At 40.8% G+C, this 15678-nt stretch overlaps 1 protein-coding gene and 1 long non-coding RNA gene across 5 annotated transcripts in view; one reads left to right on the top strand and one right to left on the bottom strand.

Annotated features, from left to right (window-relative positions):
• Window positions 1-1234: 1234 nt before the first annotated feature.
• On the bottom strand, window positions 1235-2889 carry LOC115837081. Its single transcript, XR_004032123.1, has 3 exons — window positions 2670-2889; window positions 1694-1752; window positions 1235-1332 (listed from the first exon to the last, which is right to left on the bottom strand). It is a non-coding gene; the product is annotated as an uncharacterized LOC115837081 (long non-coding RNA).
• A 37-nt stretch (window positions 2890-2926) lies between these two features.
• Window positions 2927-15678, top strand: part of C10H12orf42 (chromosome 10 C12orf42 homolog) — a 190280-nt gene continuing 177528 nt past the window's right edge. Inside the window, exon 1 of one of the 4 annotated variants that reach the window (XM_030821931.1) lies at window positions 2927-3162. The gene's annotated coding sequence lies outside the window, so the exon portion shown is untranslated. The remainder of the gene's footprint in view (window positions 3163-15678) is intronic. The other 3 variants (XM_030821932.1, XM_030821933.1, XM_030821930.1) reach the window with 3 other exon arrangements.

Raw genomic sequence — 15678 nt, 5'->3', positions numbered from 1 at the left:
GCATTAGCTATTTTTCCTAATGCCCTCCCTCCCCCCACCCCACCTCCTGACAGGCCCCAGTGCATGTTGTTTCCTTCCCTGTGTCCATGTATTCTCATCGTTCAGCTTCCATTATAAGTGAGAACATGCAGTGTTTCTGTTTTCTGTTCTAGTGTTAGTTTGCTGAGGATAATGGCTTCCAGCTCCATCCATGTACCTGCAAAGGCCATGATCTTGTTCCTTTTTATGGCTGCATAGTATCCCATGGTGTATACGTACCACATTTTCTTTATCCAGTCTATCATTGATGGGCATTTGGGTTGAGCTAGACTTTTTAATATTCCATATATAAGTGAGATCATGCAGTGTTTGTCCTTCTGTGACTGGTTTATTTAACCTAATGTCCTCTAGGCTCATCCATATTGTCACAAGTGGAGAGATTTTCTTCCTTTTTTGTCTGAATAATATCCCATTGTATATATGTACCACATTTTCATATACTGTGATATCTTTGCCTGGAATATCTTCCTCCTTTTGACTATTTGGAAAATGCATTATTCATTTGTTCATTCATGCATTCATCCAACAACTATCTATTGTGCATCTGCTATGTGCCATACCCTGTTTAGGTACCAGGGACTGCTATTATATAGCCAAATTTATGACATCTTCTCTACGACATGCCCAGGCAAAATTACCTGATGCCTTCTCTGTACTTCACGATACTTTGTCATATTGATATTATTTTCTAGTTGATTACATTGCTCTGATTCTCATGTGTGCTCTTCTCTTTTTAAGATTGATATCCATATCTTTGTGAATATATTTTTCCCTCTCATAGTAGCTGATTAGATGTTCAATAAATGACTAATTTTCTCTCTTTCTTCTTTTTTTTTTTTTTTTTTTTTTTTTTTTGAGACAGAGTCTCGCTGTGTCACCCAGGCTGAAGTGAAGTGGTGCCGTCTCGGCTCACTGCAACCTCTGCCTCCCAGGTTCAAGCGATTCTCCTGCCTCAGCCTCCTGAGTACCTGGGACTATGGGTGTGTGCCACCATGCCCGGCTAATTTTTTTATTTTTATTTTTAGTAGAGACGGGATTTCACCGTGTTAGCCAGGATAGTGTCGATCTCCAGACCTAGTGATCCGCCTGCCTCAGCCTCCCAAAGTGTTGGGATTATAGGCATGAGCCACTGTGCCCAGCCTTTTCTTTCTTTTAAAATCTGTTTGCACCACAAAAGAATGAGCTCTACAGGGATGGGGATCTTTTGTCTATTTTGCCTGACACGTGATAGGTACTCAAGGATTATTTGCTGAACTTGATGAAGAGTTCTTATTTCTGTAGTGAAACCAGCAGCTGTAGGAATAGTAACAGAGTAGACAAAGGGCATTTTCAGGTGTTTTTGGTGTGCAAAGCTGCACCTCTGTGATATTGTTGGGGTTAAGAGAGCACTGGGCATCCATAGCCACTAGCAGTACAGTCTTGGGCCAGTCACTTACCATTTTGGGGCTCGCTACCTTACCTATAGATAGGAGGGTTGGACTCAGCTCATCCCTTCTCTAAGTTGGAATCATGCCATGATTCTATGTATTTAGGAGTACCTTGTAGATTAAAGGGCATGTCTTCTCAGAACTCTCAACTTTAATTTATGGAAGTCATAATTAAAGTAAAACGGTAGGTAGAATTTTATCTTTGGAGCAAGTTTATACATACAAACCTTTTCCCTTTCATCTATTATGTCAAAGCCACAGATATTTTGATAGTTAACTTTTCGCTCTTGCATATGAATGATAAAAAGAAAGTGATACATTAGTGGAACTGTCATTTTCTGTGTGGTGACAGCAAATTAAAAAAATGCATTTTAATAATAAAATTAGCCTGATTCATGGTGTTTCTATCTAGAAATTATAAAAGGATGAGAGAAATTTTACTCGATGATCACGAGATTTTAGCTGGAAAAGATGAACACAGGGTCAATAGTACAAACTTACTTTTTTTTTTTAAAGAAATAAGTGCAGAAAATGGGTTTGAGTTGCTAAGTTAAGTCAGAGAAAGGCTGTTGGCTTCCCAAGAGTTGCTAGACCTTTGAATGAGATCTAACAAGACTCAAACTCTTTAAAAACAAGCTTTTTTTTTTTTCCTGGCTAGAAATATTTTAGATGTGGGTGTGTGGGGTAGGGGAGTGTCCATCCTGGGACTCAGGTGTGAATGTCCACTCTCTGCTGGTCCTGTGATTCTGCAGAAGAGTGTCCAGTAATTAGCTAGCCCAGAAAAAATATATATTATGAGTTGTGATGAAGACTTAACAACTCTTCGGTTCTGTGCAGCCTATGGACAGCTTATGGGCAGGAATTAGGGGGTGTTAACCAGTCCTTTGTTGAAGTGTGTGGACTCCTCAGGCAGATGAGAACGACCTTTGTTGGCACAGCTAAATGTCCTTGACCAGTCGGAGGTGGGGATAGAGATGGGGGAGAGCAGAGAGTAAAATTTCTCAAAAGTTTCTAAACCAAATAGCATGACTTTGGATTAAAAGTGTCCCCAAATGGCCACTGTCCCCATCTACAGCCTTGCTCTGCCCCCTGCTGTTGGCTGCATTATTCCGGGATGCACTACTCCTCTATTCAAAATGGTTTACAATTCCAGGCAGATGAGTAGGTGGAAGGGGGAGTTTCAGGATTTCTGGGGACTACTACCTCCAGAACTACCCCCTCCGTGGAAAATCAACCCGTTTTGATAAACATCGGGATCCCCCCTGCCCGCCCCCGGAAGAACAGGTGCCATTCATATTCTGATGTCGAAGGCTTCCCTAGTGCTTGGAGTCGTGCACAGGCCACAGTGTCAGATGAGAGAGGTGTGAAAGTTTTCTGTGACTTTGGTGGCAGGCAGTCGCGGGGGAGGGTCTCACGGCAAGGCAGCCCCATTGTGGTTGCCCGGCGACTGCGGGGCGCTTGGAACCGCGCTGCGTCGCGTCCCCAGGACCCAGCAGAGTGCCCCAGCTCCCGCGGAGGAGGCTGTGGGCGGCGCGCCCGGACAGGGACCCTGCAGCTCCAGGTAGACGCAGGGAGCGCGGGACTCGCCCCCTGGCAGGGTGAGGCAGGGCCGGACCCTTTGCTCTCTGCTGCTCTCCGGGACTCCAGCCGCACCCGTGAGAAGAGGCAGTACGGGAGCAAAGACCAAGGAGCGGCGGCAAGCGGCGGAACCCGTCGCGGTGGTCGCCGGCCCCCTGAGCGCGTCAACCCGTTTCGGGGCACTGGGGTGGGGGGCCAAGGAGCGCTCCGCCCCCGCCCCAACCCCCACCCCGCAGCCTCGGCCAGGACCGAGACGCACACACGCTCCTTAATCCCCCGCCCCCCGTTGCCCCGGCGACGGCCCAGACGAGCAGGTGATGCATTGACAGCGAGCAGATGGTCCCCCGCGGAGGCGAGCGCGGCCCACAATGCGCCCCGCGCGGCGATGCCACCGCCGCCCTCCCCGCCCGGCGGCTCGCCGCCGCCCGCTGCCGCCCGCTGCCGCCCGCATGCTAATACGGGAAGGGGGAGGGGGCGGAGGAGGGAGCGGGGGAGGGGCCGGGCAAGGGGAGGGGCCGGGCGGAGCGGTGGGGGGCGGTGGAGGGCACGCCCCGCCTTGCTCTTTGCAGGCCTGCTCACCTCATTTTACTGAACGCCCTCCCCAGATCTCCGCACCAGGAAAGTTCCTCTCTTTACACGGAGAGACACTCTCCCTGTCCCGCTTCTCCCCCCAACCTTCCCCGCCCGCTCCAGCTCTCTTCTAATTCCCCCCAAGTGGTTAATTTCCATTGAGATAAACGCTTAACCCCTCCTTCAGCCCTCCTTACCCCTATTCTGCAGCCCCTGACCACATCTGCTCCCTGCTGGCATTTAATATTGAATCTTGGAAGACCAGAGGAATGGATTTACCACGGCCACCCCCACCCTGTCCCTACTTCTAGAGCTGGCCTTGACACTTGCTAAATGTGTGTAGACATATTATTTATCTCACATCCCCCCACACCCCGCACTTCAGGATCTTTTAGGCAGCTTCTTTTGGTCTTCCTTTCTGGAATTTCAAAAATAAATCACTCTTCTCCCTGTGACAACTGTGCTGCCCCCTCCCGGGAAACCCTCCCATTCACATAACCTCCTCCTCCCATTCATTCGACACCCCCTCCCTTCTTTACCCTATTCACCGCTGTGTGGCAAATTGAGGCGATCTTATACTAAGGGCATGAAAACTGCTAGGCACTATTCACAATTTTAATACTAACTTCATAGCTGTCACATAAATTCATTGCCGAGCCTACTTATAATGGCCAAAAGGAACTTTAAGAGAAGAAGAGGAAAAAAAAAATCTGAAGACACTGCCGTGGTGTCTTTCTTTGATTTGCAGGTGTTTTTTGAAACCATTACTACAGTAACTGCAGATAGTGTTTTTTTTTTTTTTATCTGCCACATAGAGTGCTTAAAAAAAAAACCCCAGCCATCCTCGTACTCTTTATTTTACAGTAGATAAAAAAATGCCAATAAAGGCTTAAAAAAAGGAATGGAGAGAGAAAGAGAAAAAGAGACTAGTGAATAAAGTTGGGACAATACAGGGTCACAGAGCTGTCGAAACTAATGTCATAGTGTGGCTGTTGTACAGGCGTACAGAAAACTTCTTGTTTCTTGATTTTTATGGAGATTTGGTCTAAGGCATGGAGCACTCTCTGAACAGGTTTAGAACAAGTGGCAAAGAAAGAACTCTTCACAATAAACTCCCTTCTGATGGGCTTTATGCCCACAAACACCTGTGATTTACAAAGAGGCATTGCAGAGGACAAAGGGAGGCGAGAGGGCCAGGCTATTGTGGAGAAATGATGCCTCATGTACCCATGGCCCTAAGAGAGGGTTGTTTTATTTTAAAACTTGTCTTAGATCCTTGCTATGCAAACTTACAATGAGAAAAGAAGCATTAGACTCTTCTAGGAGCTCATAATGACTTTTTCAAATGCTTCTAACTCATTTTGAGCCTTCGTTTTGGTAAATTCTTACACTAGTGAATATTGTACTTACTGGAATTCAAAGAAAGATGACTTATCTTGAAGATGAAGTTAGAAATCATTAAGAGTTAGAAATAAGTAGTAAGAATGTTTGCTTTAGGGGTGTATAACATTTACGTGTATTTAACAATTTTATGAACTTATTTTTCATAAATGCTAATACTTTCATGCCTATTTCATCTTAATTTCTTGTCTTTTTCTCCTTTTTCTTATGGCTAAGGTTTTTTTTTTTTTTGCCTCCTCTTTTGACTTTTGCTTTTTTCGTGTTCTTTGTAGTTTCCCCCCCACCAATAATTTAGAGAAGAGGAGGGCAAAAATATGAAGACATAAGGGGGTAAAATAAAGAGCCACAAGTTGAGGGAGATTCCCTTTGGTTTAGGGTGGCCAAGTCCTCTCTGAGGAAATCACATTTCAGCTGGGACCTAAAGCAAGTGAGAAAGCAGGGGAACACCAAGCAAGCAGAGGCATGTGCAAAGGCCCTGAGGCAGAAAAGAGCTTTAGGGATCCTGAGTCACTGAAGCAAGGCTGGTGTGGCTGAAACATTGTGAGTGTGGGGAACACCAAGCAAGCAGAGGCATATGCAAAGGCCCTGAGGCAGAAAAGAGCTTCAGGGATCCTGAGTCACTGAAGCAAGGCTGATGTGGCTGGGACATTGTGAGTGTGTGGAGAATATTGCAAGATGAGGTTTGAGAGATTAGCCAGAATCAGATCATCAGAAGCTGTATCAGATGTGGGAAAAGACTAGATTTTATTCTAAGAGAAATAGGAAGCTACTGAAGGATTTTGAGGGATCTGTGTGACTGAATTTATATTTTATCATCACTACCTCTGCTTTGTAGAATATGGATTGAATGAAGGAAAGAATGGAAAGTGCAACAAGTGGTTAGGAAGCTGTTAGAAGGCTGTTGTAGTAATCCAGACAAGAAACAGCAGTATCCTGGATTAAGTAGTATTAATGGAAATGAAGATGGATTTAGGATCTACCTTAGAGAAAGAACTGACGAGAGTTGATGGATGAGATTGCTTGCATGGGGTGAAGAGGGAAAGGGAGGAAATGATGGTAGCACACTTGGCAGATGGTGGTGCACATTGCAGAGATGGGGAAGAGAATCAAGATGGGGGTGTGGATCAATAATTCGACGGGTTAATTTTGAGCTGTTGTTGAGGTGGCCAAAAGGAGATGGTGGGCCTGGAGACAGACACTTGACTTGCCCTATGCTCTCATCCTTTCCTAAGCTTCTTGGGATCTATGATGTGGCATGGGATGAAGGGATGAGCTGGGCTGGTAAGATTTTCCACTTCCTGACTCTGAACTGGAAATACTGAGATAATCTGGCAGTTTGCATCAGGGAAGGAATTGAAAATTCATGAGCTGGAGAAAGAACCATTAAAGATTATGATCAAATGGATGCCATGAATAAGTAGAAGTCTATGAAACACAGTTGAGGGAGAGGAAATTTTTGTTAAGGTTAAAGAAGCTAGCAGAAAGGAGCAAGTTTATGGAAAGAAGATACGCCATGTGACTAGAGGAATATTAGGACGAAGACCTGCGAAGTCAGGCAGTTGAGGTCTTTACAGTTGCTTTTGACCCAGACTGAATCTCCTATTTCAGACTGTGAAACAATAACATGCAAATTGCTGGATAATGTATTTAAGGAAAAGATAAACCACAAACATATAAAATTAAGAATGAGGGCCACATGCGGTGGCTCACCCCTGTAATCCCAGCACCTTGGGAGGCCGTGGCAGGTGGATCACTTGAGCTCAGGAGTTCAAGACCAGCCTGGCTAACAGGGTGAAACCCCATCTCTACTAAAAAGTACAAAAATTAGAACAATAGTAATGGCAAAGATGAAAAATGCTTTCAAATAATTAACTCCCGAAAAAGTTCTAAGCCCAGATAGTTTTACCAGTCACTTCTTTCAATGTTTTAAGGAAAAAGAAGTTCCACATTATAGAAATTTAATACATAAACACTGGTGAAATTTTTCTAATTTATATGATTGCCAAGCTGGACTAAGAGTACAATAAAACAAAATCAACAATTTTATGCATGCATATAGATACTAATGTTCTAAAAACTCCATGCACACATTTAATTCATCAATGTAAGATATGCTACCACCCACTACATACTATTTCAGAATAGTTTAATATTAGGAATTCTAGGAATATATAACAATAATATGGTAAACAAGAATAATCATATGAGAATTCTATTAAATACCAAATATATTATAAAACTACTCCTTATAATATTTTATAAATTAGAAAGAGATAGATACTTATTTAACATAAACTTTTAATACGAAAGCAATTATCATACTTAATGAAAAACACTAGAGGACTTTAAAATTAAAATTACAATTAAAACAAGGAGACCTATCATGCCATTATTCTTTTTGATTGTTCTAAAAATTCTAGAAAATTAAATAAGATGTAAAACAGAAATAAGTGGTATAGTCGTTGAAAAGAAAAGAAGAAAAAGATCACTAATTGCAAATAACATTGCTCACTGATATGTGAAAATAAAATCAATGGATAAATAATAATATTGAATAAACTGATTCAATACCAAATAAATACAAAATGCAATAGTTTAAAAAGTGAATAAAGATAAGTTAGAAATAAAATGGGGGATTTTGTATTTTTAAGAGAATTTCAGACCAGTTATCCTATATGACTCTCTAAATTGACTAAAAACTGGATAAAATATTTTTTTTTTTTTTTTTTTTTGTATCATAAATAAGCTTTATTTTTGGACCGTATCGATATAAACTAATGGATAGAAGAAAGAAAGGAAGATAAGAAGAAAAGAAGAACATAGCTTCCCTTAAGACATGTGTGAACAATGTCAGTTTTTTCTAATCACTATGTCTATTATTAATATAAATGTATAGCAATATTAAACTGCTGTTTATCAGATTTACAGATTCAGATTCACTGGTTTTCTACCCTGATTCTGTTGCTCTGAAGAACACCCAAGAATTTGTGATTCTTTTTTTTTTTTTTTTATCTTTTTTTTTTTTTTATTATACTTTAGGGTTTTAGGGTACATGTGCACAATGTGCAGGTTTCTTACATATGTATCCATGTGCCATGTTGATTTCCTGCACCCATTAACTCGTCATTTAGCATTAGGTGTATCTCCTAATGCTGTCCCTCCCCCCTCCCGCCACCCCACAACAGTCCCCGGAGTGTGATGTTCCCCTTCCTGTGTCCATGAGTTCTCATTGTTCAATTCCCACCTATGAGAGAGAACATGTGGTGTTTGGTTTTTTGTCCTTGCGATAGTTTACTGAGAATGATGTTTTCCAGTTTCATCCATGTCCCTACAAAGGACACGAACTCATCATTTTTTATGGCTGCATAGTATTCCATGGTGTATATGTGCCACATTTTCTTAATCCAGTCTATCGTTGTTGGACATTTGGGTTGGTTCCAACTCTTTGCTATTGTGAATAGTGCCGCAATAAACATACGTGTGCATGTGTCTTTATAGCAGCATGATTTATAGTCCTTTGGGTATATACCCAGTAATGGGATGGCTGGGTCAAATGGTATTTCTAGTTCGAGATCCCTGAGGAATCGCCACACTGACTTCCACAATGGTTGAACTAGTTTACAGTCCCACCAACAGTGTAAAAGTGTTCCTATTTCTCCACATCCTCTCCAGCACCTGTTGTTTCCTGATTTTTTAATGATGGCCATTCTAACTGGTGTGAGATGGTATCTCACTGTGGTTTTGATTTGCATTTCTCTGATGGCCAGTGATGATGAGCATTTCTTCATGTGTTTTCTGGCTGCATAAATGTCTTCTTTTGAGAAGTGTTTGTTCATGTCCTCTGCCCACTTTTTGATGGGGTTGTTTGTTTTTTTCTTGTAAATTTGTTTGAGTTCATTGTAGATTCTGGATATTAGCCCTTTGTCAGATGAGTAGGTTGCAAAAATTTTCTCCCATTCTGTAGGTTGCCTGTTCATTCTGATGATAGTTTCTTTTGCTGTGCAGAAGCTCTTTAGTTTAATGAGATCCCATTTGTCGATTTTGGCTTTTGTTGCCATTGCTTTTGGTGTTTTAGACATGAAGTCCTTGCCCACGCCTATGTCCTGAATGGTATTGCCTAGGTTTTCTTGTAGGATTTTAATGGTTTTAGGTCTAACATATAAGTCTTTAATCCATCTTGAATTAATTTTTGTATAAGGTGTAAGGAAGGGATCCAGTTGCAGCTTTCTACATATGGCTAGCCAGTTTTCCCAGCATCATTTATTAAATAGGGAATCCTTTCCCCATTTCTTGTTTTTGTCAGGTTTGTCAAAGATCAGATAGTTGTAGCTATGAGGCATCATTTCTGAGGGCTCTGTTCTGTTCCATTGATCTATGTCTCTGTTGTGGTACCAGTACCATGCTGTTTTGGTTACTGTAGCCTTGTAGTATAGTTTGAAGTCAGGTAGCGTGATGCCTCCAGCTTTGTTCTTTTGGCTTAGGATTGACTTGGCGATGCGGGCTCTTTTTTGGTTCCATATGAACTTTAAAGTAGTTTTTTCCAATTCTGTGAAGAAAGTCATTGGTAGCTTGATGGGGATGGCATTGAATCTATAAATTACCTTGGGCAGTATGGCCATTTTCACGATATTGATTCTTCCAACCCATGAGCATGGAATGTTCTTCCATTTGTTTGTATCCTCTTTTATTTCATTGAGCAGTGGTTTGTAGTTCTCCTTGTAGAGGTCCTTCACATCCCTTGTAAGTTGGATTCCTAGGTATTTTATTCTCTTTGAAGCAATTGTGGATGGGAGTTCACTCATGATTTGGCTCTCTGTTTGTCTGTTATTGGTGTACAAGAATGCTTGTGATTTTTGTACATTAATTTTGTATCCTGAGACTTCGCTGAAGTTGCTAATCAGCTTAAGGAGATTTTGGGCTGAGACAATGGGGTTTTCTAGATATACAATCATGTCATCTGCAAACAGGGACAATTTGACTTCCTCTTTTCCTAATTGAATACCTTTTATTTCCTTCTCCTGCCTGATTGCTCTGGCCAGAACTTCGAGCACTATGTTGAATAGGAGCGGTGAGAGAGGGCATCCCTGTCTTGTGCCAGTTTTCAGAGGGAATGCTTCCAGTTTTTGCCCATTCAGTATGATATTGGCTGTGGGTTTGTCGTAGATAGCTCTTATTATTTTGAGATACGTCCCATCAATACCTAATTTATTGAGAGTTTTTAGCATGAAGGGTTGTTGAATTTTGTCAAAGGCCTTTTCTGCATCTATTGAGATAATCATGTGGTTTTTGTCTTTGGTTCTGTTTATATGCTGGATTACATTTATTGATTTGCGTATGTTGAACCAGCCTTGCATCCCAGGGATGAAGCCCACTTGATCATGGTGGATAAGCTTTTTGATGTGCTGCTGGATTCGGTTTGCCAGTATTTTATTGAGGATTTTTGCATCAATGTTCATCAAGGATATTGGTCTGAAATTCTCTTTTTTGGTTATGTCTCTGCCAGGTTTTGGTATCAGGATGATGCTGGCTTCATAAAATGTGTTAGGGAGGATTCCCTCTTTTTCTATCGATTGGAATAGTTTCAGAAGGAATGGTACCAGTTCCTCCTTGTACCTCTGGTAGAATTCAGCTGTGAATCCATCAGGTCCTGGACTCTTTTTGGTTGGTAAGCTATTGATTATTGCCACAATTTCAGAACCTGTTATTGGTCTATTCAGAGATTCAACTTCTTCCTGGTTTAGTCTTGGGAGGGTGTATTTGTCGAGGAATTTATCCATTTCTTCTAGATTTTCTAGTTTATTTGCATAGAGGTGTTTGTAGTATTCTCTGATGGTAGATTGTATTTCTGTGGGATCGGTGGTGATATCCCCTTTTTCGTTTTTTATTGCATCTATTTGATTCTTCTCTCTTTTCTTCTTTATTAGTCTTGCTAGCGGTCCATCAATTTTGTTGATCTTTTCAAAAAACCAGCTCCTGGATTCATTAATTTTTTGAAGGGTTTTTTGTGTCTCTATTTCCTTCAGTTCTGCTCTGATTTTAGTTATTTCTAGCCTTCTGCTAGCTTTTGAATGTGTTTGCTCTTGCTTTTCTAGTTCTTTTAATTGTGATGTTAGGGAGTCAATTTTGGATCTTTCCTGCTTTCTCTTGTGGGCATTTAGTGCTATAAATTTCCCTCTACACACTGCTTTGAATGTGTCCCAGAGATTCTGGTATGTTGTGTCTTTGTTCTCATTGGTTTCAAAGAACGTCTTTATTTCTGCCTTCATTTCATTATGTACCCAATAGTCATTCAGGAGCAGGTTGTTCAGTTTCCATGTAGTTGAGCGGTTTTGAGTGAGTTTCTTAATCCTGAGTTCTAGTTTGATTGCACTGTGGTCTGAGAGACAGTTTGTTATAATTTCTGTTCTTTTACATTTGCTGAGGAGAGCTTTACTTCCAACTATGTGGTCAATTTTGGAATAGGTGTGGTGTGGTGCTGAAAAAAATGTATATTCTGTTGACTTGGGGTGGAGAGTTCTGTAGATGTCTATTAGGTCCACTTTATGTAGAGCTGAGTTCAATTCCTGGATATCCTTGTTAACTTTCTGTCTCGTTGATCTGTCTAATGCTGACAGTGGGGTGTTAAAATCTCCCATTATATTTTTAAAACATTGTAAGATGCATTTATGAGCTGGCATAAAGGTAGAAATCCTGAGAAATAACAGAATGCCAGAACTTAAAGGATTTCTTTTAAATGTCAGAGACTAAAATTTAAATTTTAATGGCAATACAGAAGATAGACTGTTAGAAATAAAGTGGGGAGCTTAGTTGAAACATAAAGCTGGGATCCTAGTATAGGAAGGAGCAATACATAAACCTGACATAGTTTGGGTTCCTGTTCCAAGATGGCCGAATACGAATAGCTCCGGTCTGCAGCTCCCAGTGTGATTGACGCAGGAGACGGCTGATTTCTGCATTTCTAACTGAGGTACCTGGTTCATCTCATTGGGACCGGTTGGACAGTGGGTGCAGCCCACGGAGGGTGGGCTGAAGCCAGGGCGGGGCGTCACCTCACCTGGGAAGTGCAAGGGGTCAGGGGATTTCCCTTTCCTAGCCAAGGGAAGCCGTGACAAACTACACTTGGAAAAATGGGACACTCCTGCCCAAATACTGCACTTTTCCCACAGTCTTAGCAACTGGCAGACCAGGAGATTTTTCTCCTGTGCCTGGTTTGGTGGGTCCCATGCCCATGGAGCCTTGCTCTTGTTCCTAGTCTCTGATAAAACAGACTTTAAACCAACAAAGATCAAAAGAGACAAAGAAGGCCATTACATAATGGTAAAGGGATCAATTTAACAAGAAGAGCTAACTATCCTAAATATATATGCACCCAATACAGGAGCACCCAGATTCAAAAAGCAAGTCCTTAGAGACCTACGAAGAGACTTAGACTCCCACACCATAATAATGGGAGACTTTAACACCCCACTGTTAATATCGGACAGATCAGTGAGACAGAAGATTAACAAGGATATCCAAGACTTAAATTCAGTTCTGCACCAAGTAGACCTAATAGACATCTACAGAACTCTCCATCCCAAATCAACAGACTATACATTCTTCTCAGCACCACATCACACTCTAAAATTGATCACATAATTGGAAGTAAAGCACTCCTCAGCAAATGTAAAAGAACAGAAATCACAAGAAATTGTCTCTGAGACCACAGTGCAATCAAATTAGAACTCAGGATTAAGAAACTCACTCAAAACTGCACAACTACATGGAAACCGAACAACCTGCTCCTGAATGACTACTGGGTACATAACAAAATGAAGGCAGAAATAAAGATGTTCTTTGAAACCAATGAGAACAAAGACACAACGTACCAGAATCTCTGGGACACATTTAAAGCAGTGTGTAGAGGGAAATTTATAGCACTAAATGCCCACAAGAGAAAGCAGGAAAGATCTAAAATCAACACTCTAACATCACAATTAAAAGAACTAGAGAAGCAAGAGCAAATAAATTCAAAAGCTAGCAGAAGGCAAGAAATAACTAAGATCAGAGCAGAACTGAATGAGATAGAGACACACAAATCCCTTCAAAAAGTCAATGAATCCAGGAGTTGGTTTTTTTGAAAAGATCAACAAAATTGATAGACTGCTAACAAGACTAATAAGAAAAGAGAGAAGAATCAAATAGACTCAATAAAAAATCATATAGGGGATATCACCACTGATCTCACAGAAATACAAACTACTATCAGATAATATTGTAAACACCTCTACACAAATAAGCTAGAAAATCTAGAGGAAATGGATAAATTCCTGGACATATATACCCTCCCAAGACTAAACCAGGAAGAAGTTGAGTCTCTGAATAGACCAATAACAGGCTCTGAAATGGAGACAATAATTAATAGCCTACCAACCAAAAAAAGTCCAGGACCAGACGGATTCGTAGCCACATTCTACCAGAGGTACAAAGAGGAGCTGGTACCATTTCTTCTGAAACTATTCCAATCAATAGAAAAAGAGGGAATCCTCCCTAACTCATTTTATGAGGCCAGCATCATCCTGATACCAAAACAACAAAAAAAGAGAATTTTAGCCCCATATCCCTGACGAACATCGATGCAAAAATCCTCAATAAAATACTGGCAAACTGAATCCAGCAGCACACCTAAAAGCTTATCCACCACAATGAAGTCAGCTTCATCACTGGGATGCAAGGCTGGTTCAACATATGCAAATCAATAAACATAATCTGTCACATAAACAGAACCAATGACAAAAACACATGATTATCACAATAGATGTAGAAAAGGCCTTTGACAAAATTCAACAGCCCTTCATGCTAAAAACTCTCAGTAAACTAGGTATTAATGGAACATACCTCAAAATAATAAGACCTATCTATGACAAATCCACAATCAATATCATACTGATTGGGCAAAAACTGGAAGCATTCCCTTTGAAAACTGGCACAAGACAAGGATGTTCTCTGTCACCACTCCTATTCAGCATAGTGTTGGAATTTCTGGCCAGGGCAATCAGGCAAGAGAAAGAAATAAAGGGTATGCAATTAGGAAAAGAGGAAGTCAAATTGTCCCTGTTTGCAGATGACATGATTGTATATTTAAAAAACCCCATCATCTCAGCCCCAAATCTCCTTACGTTGATAAGCAACTTCAGCAAAGTCTCAGGAATTGAACAATGAGAACACTTGGACACAGGGCAGGGAACATCACACACCAGGGCCTGTCGTGGTGAGGGCTCCGGGAGGGATAGCATTAAGAGAAATACCTAATGTAAATGATGAGTTGATGGGTGCCGCAAACCAACATGGCACATGTATACCTATCTAACCTGCACGTTGTGCACATGTACCCTAGAACTTAAAGTGTAATAAACAAGAAAGAAAAAAAGAAAAATAAAAAAAACATAAGCCTGACATAGAAAATTCAGCAAAAAACAGCTGCTTGATTCAACTTTCACTGTGGGAGGAGTGAAAAAAAATCGTAACCGTAATTTTCTTATTTTATTTTATTTTATTATTATACTTTGGGTTTTAGGGTACATGTGCACAATGTGCAGGCCTATTACATATGTATCCATGTGCCATGTTGGTTTGCTGCACCCATTAACTCGTCATTTAGCATTAGGCATATCTCCTAATGCCGTCCCTCCCCCCTCCCCCCACCCCACAACAGTCTCCGGAGTGCGATGTTCCCCTTCCTGTGTCCGTGAGTTCTCATTGTTCAATTCCCACCTATGAGTGAGAACATGCAGGGTTTGGTTTTTTGTCCTTGTGATAGTTTACTGAGAATGATGATTTCCAGTTTCATCCATGTCCCTACAAAGGACATGAACTCATCATTTTTATGACTGCATAGTATTCCATGGTGTATATGTGCCACATTTTCTTAATCCAGTCTATCGTTGTTGGACATTTGGGTTGGTTCCAAGTCTTTGCTTTTCATAACTACAAGCCAGCTCTCATAAATGCTTGAGTCTTTATTCATGCCATGTTTTGAGGGTCTGAAAAAAAAATTTCAAGTGGAGAATTTAATTTAAAATGGCCTGAGGTTGGATCCTTTCTGGGAAACTGTGAGTTAAACACAGGCCTTCAAGAATTTTCTTAAATTTTTTATTTTTTTAGAGCTGTTTTAGGTTCACAGCAAAATTGAGAGTAGAGTAGACACATACCCCTTACACGCTATGCCCCTACACATGTACAGTGTTCTCCATTATCAACAACCCAATCAAAGTGGTAAGTTTGCTACAACTGATTAACCTACACGCATCATCACCCAAAATCCATAGTTCACATTAGAGTTCACTCTCGGTGGTTGGAATTTTACAAATAAGGTTAAAACTAAAATGAGAAACTCACTGTCCAAAATCACAATACCCACAGGCAAAGAGGTAGTCTGAGAGACAACAGAAATAACAGACACCAATTTTAGACCTGCATAGCTTTTTGATATTGTATTATATAAAATTAAGTATATTTACTATATTGAGAGGAAAAATAAGTTCAAAAATATGAGCGAGAAACAGATGCATGAAGTAAAATCAGCATATTGTAAAAATAAACTTATAGAAATATACTTTAAATTAAAAATTCAATAGCCAAGTTAAATAGTAGATAAGAAAAACCTGAAGAAGAGTTTAATGAA

Source organism: Nomascus leucogenys, chromosome 10 (assembly GCF_006542625.1).
Source record: "Nomascus leucogenys isolate Asia chromosome 10, Asia_NLE_v1, whole genome shotgun sequence".
NCBI classification, from domain to species: domain Eukaryota; kingdom Metazoa; phylum Chordata; class Mammalia; order Primates; family Hylobatidae; genus Nomascus; species Nomascus leucogenys.
This window is presented reverse-complemented; position numbering and strand designations above follow the sequence as displayed.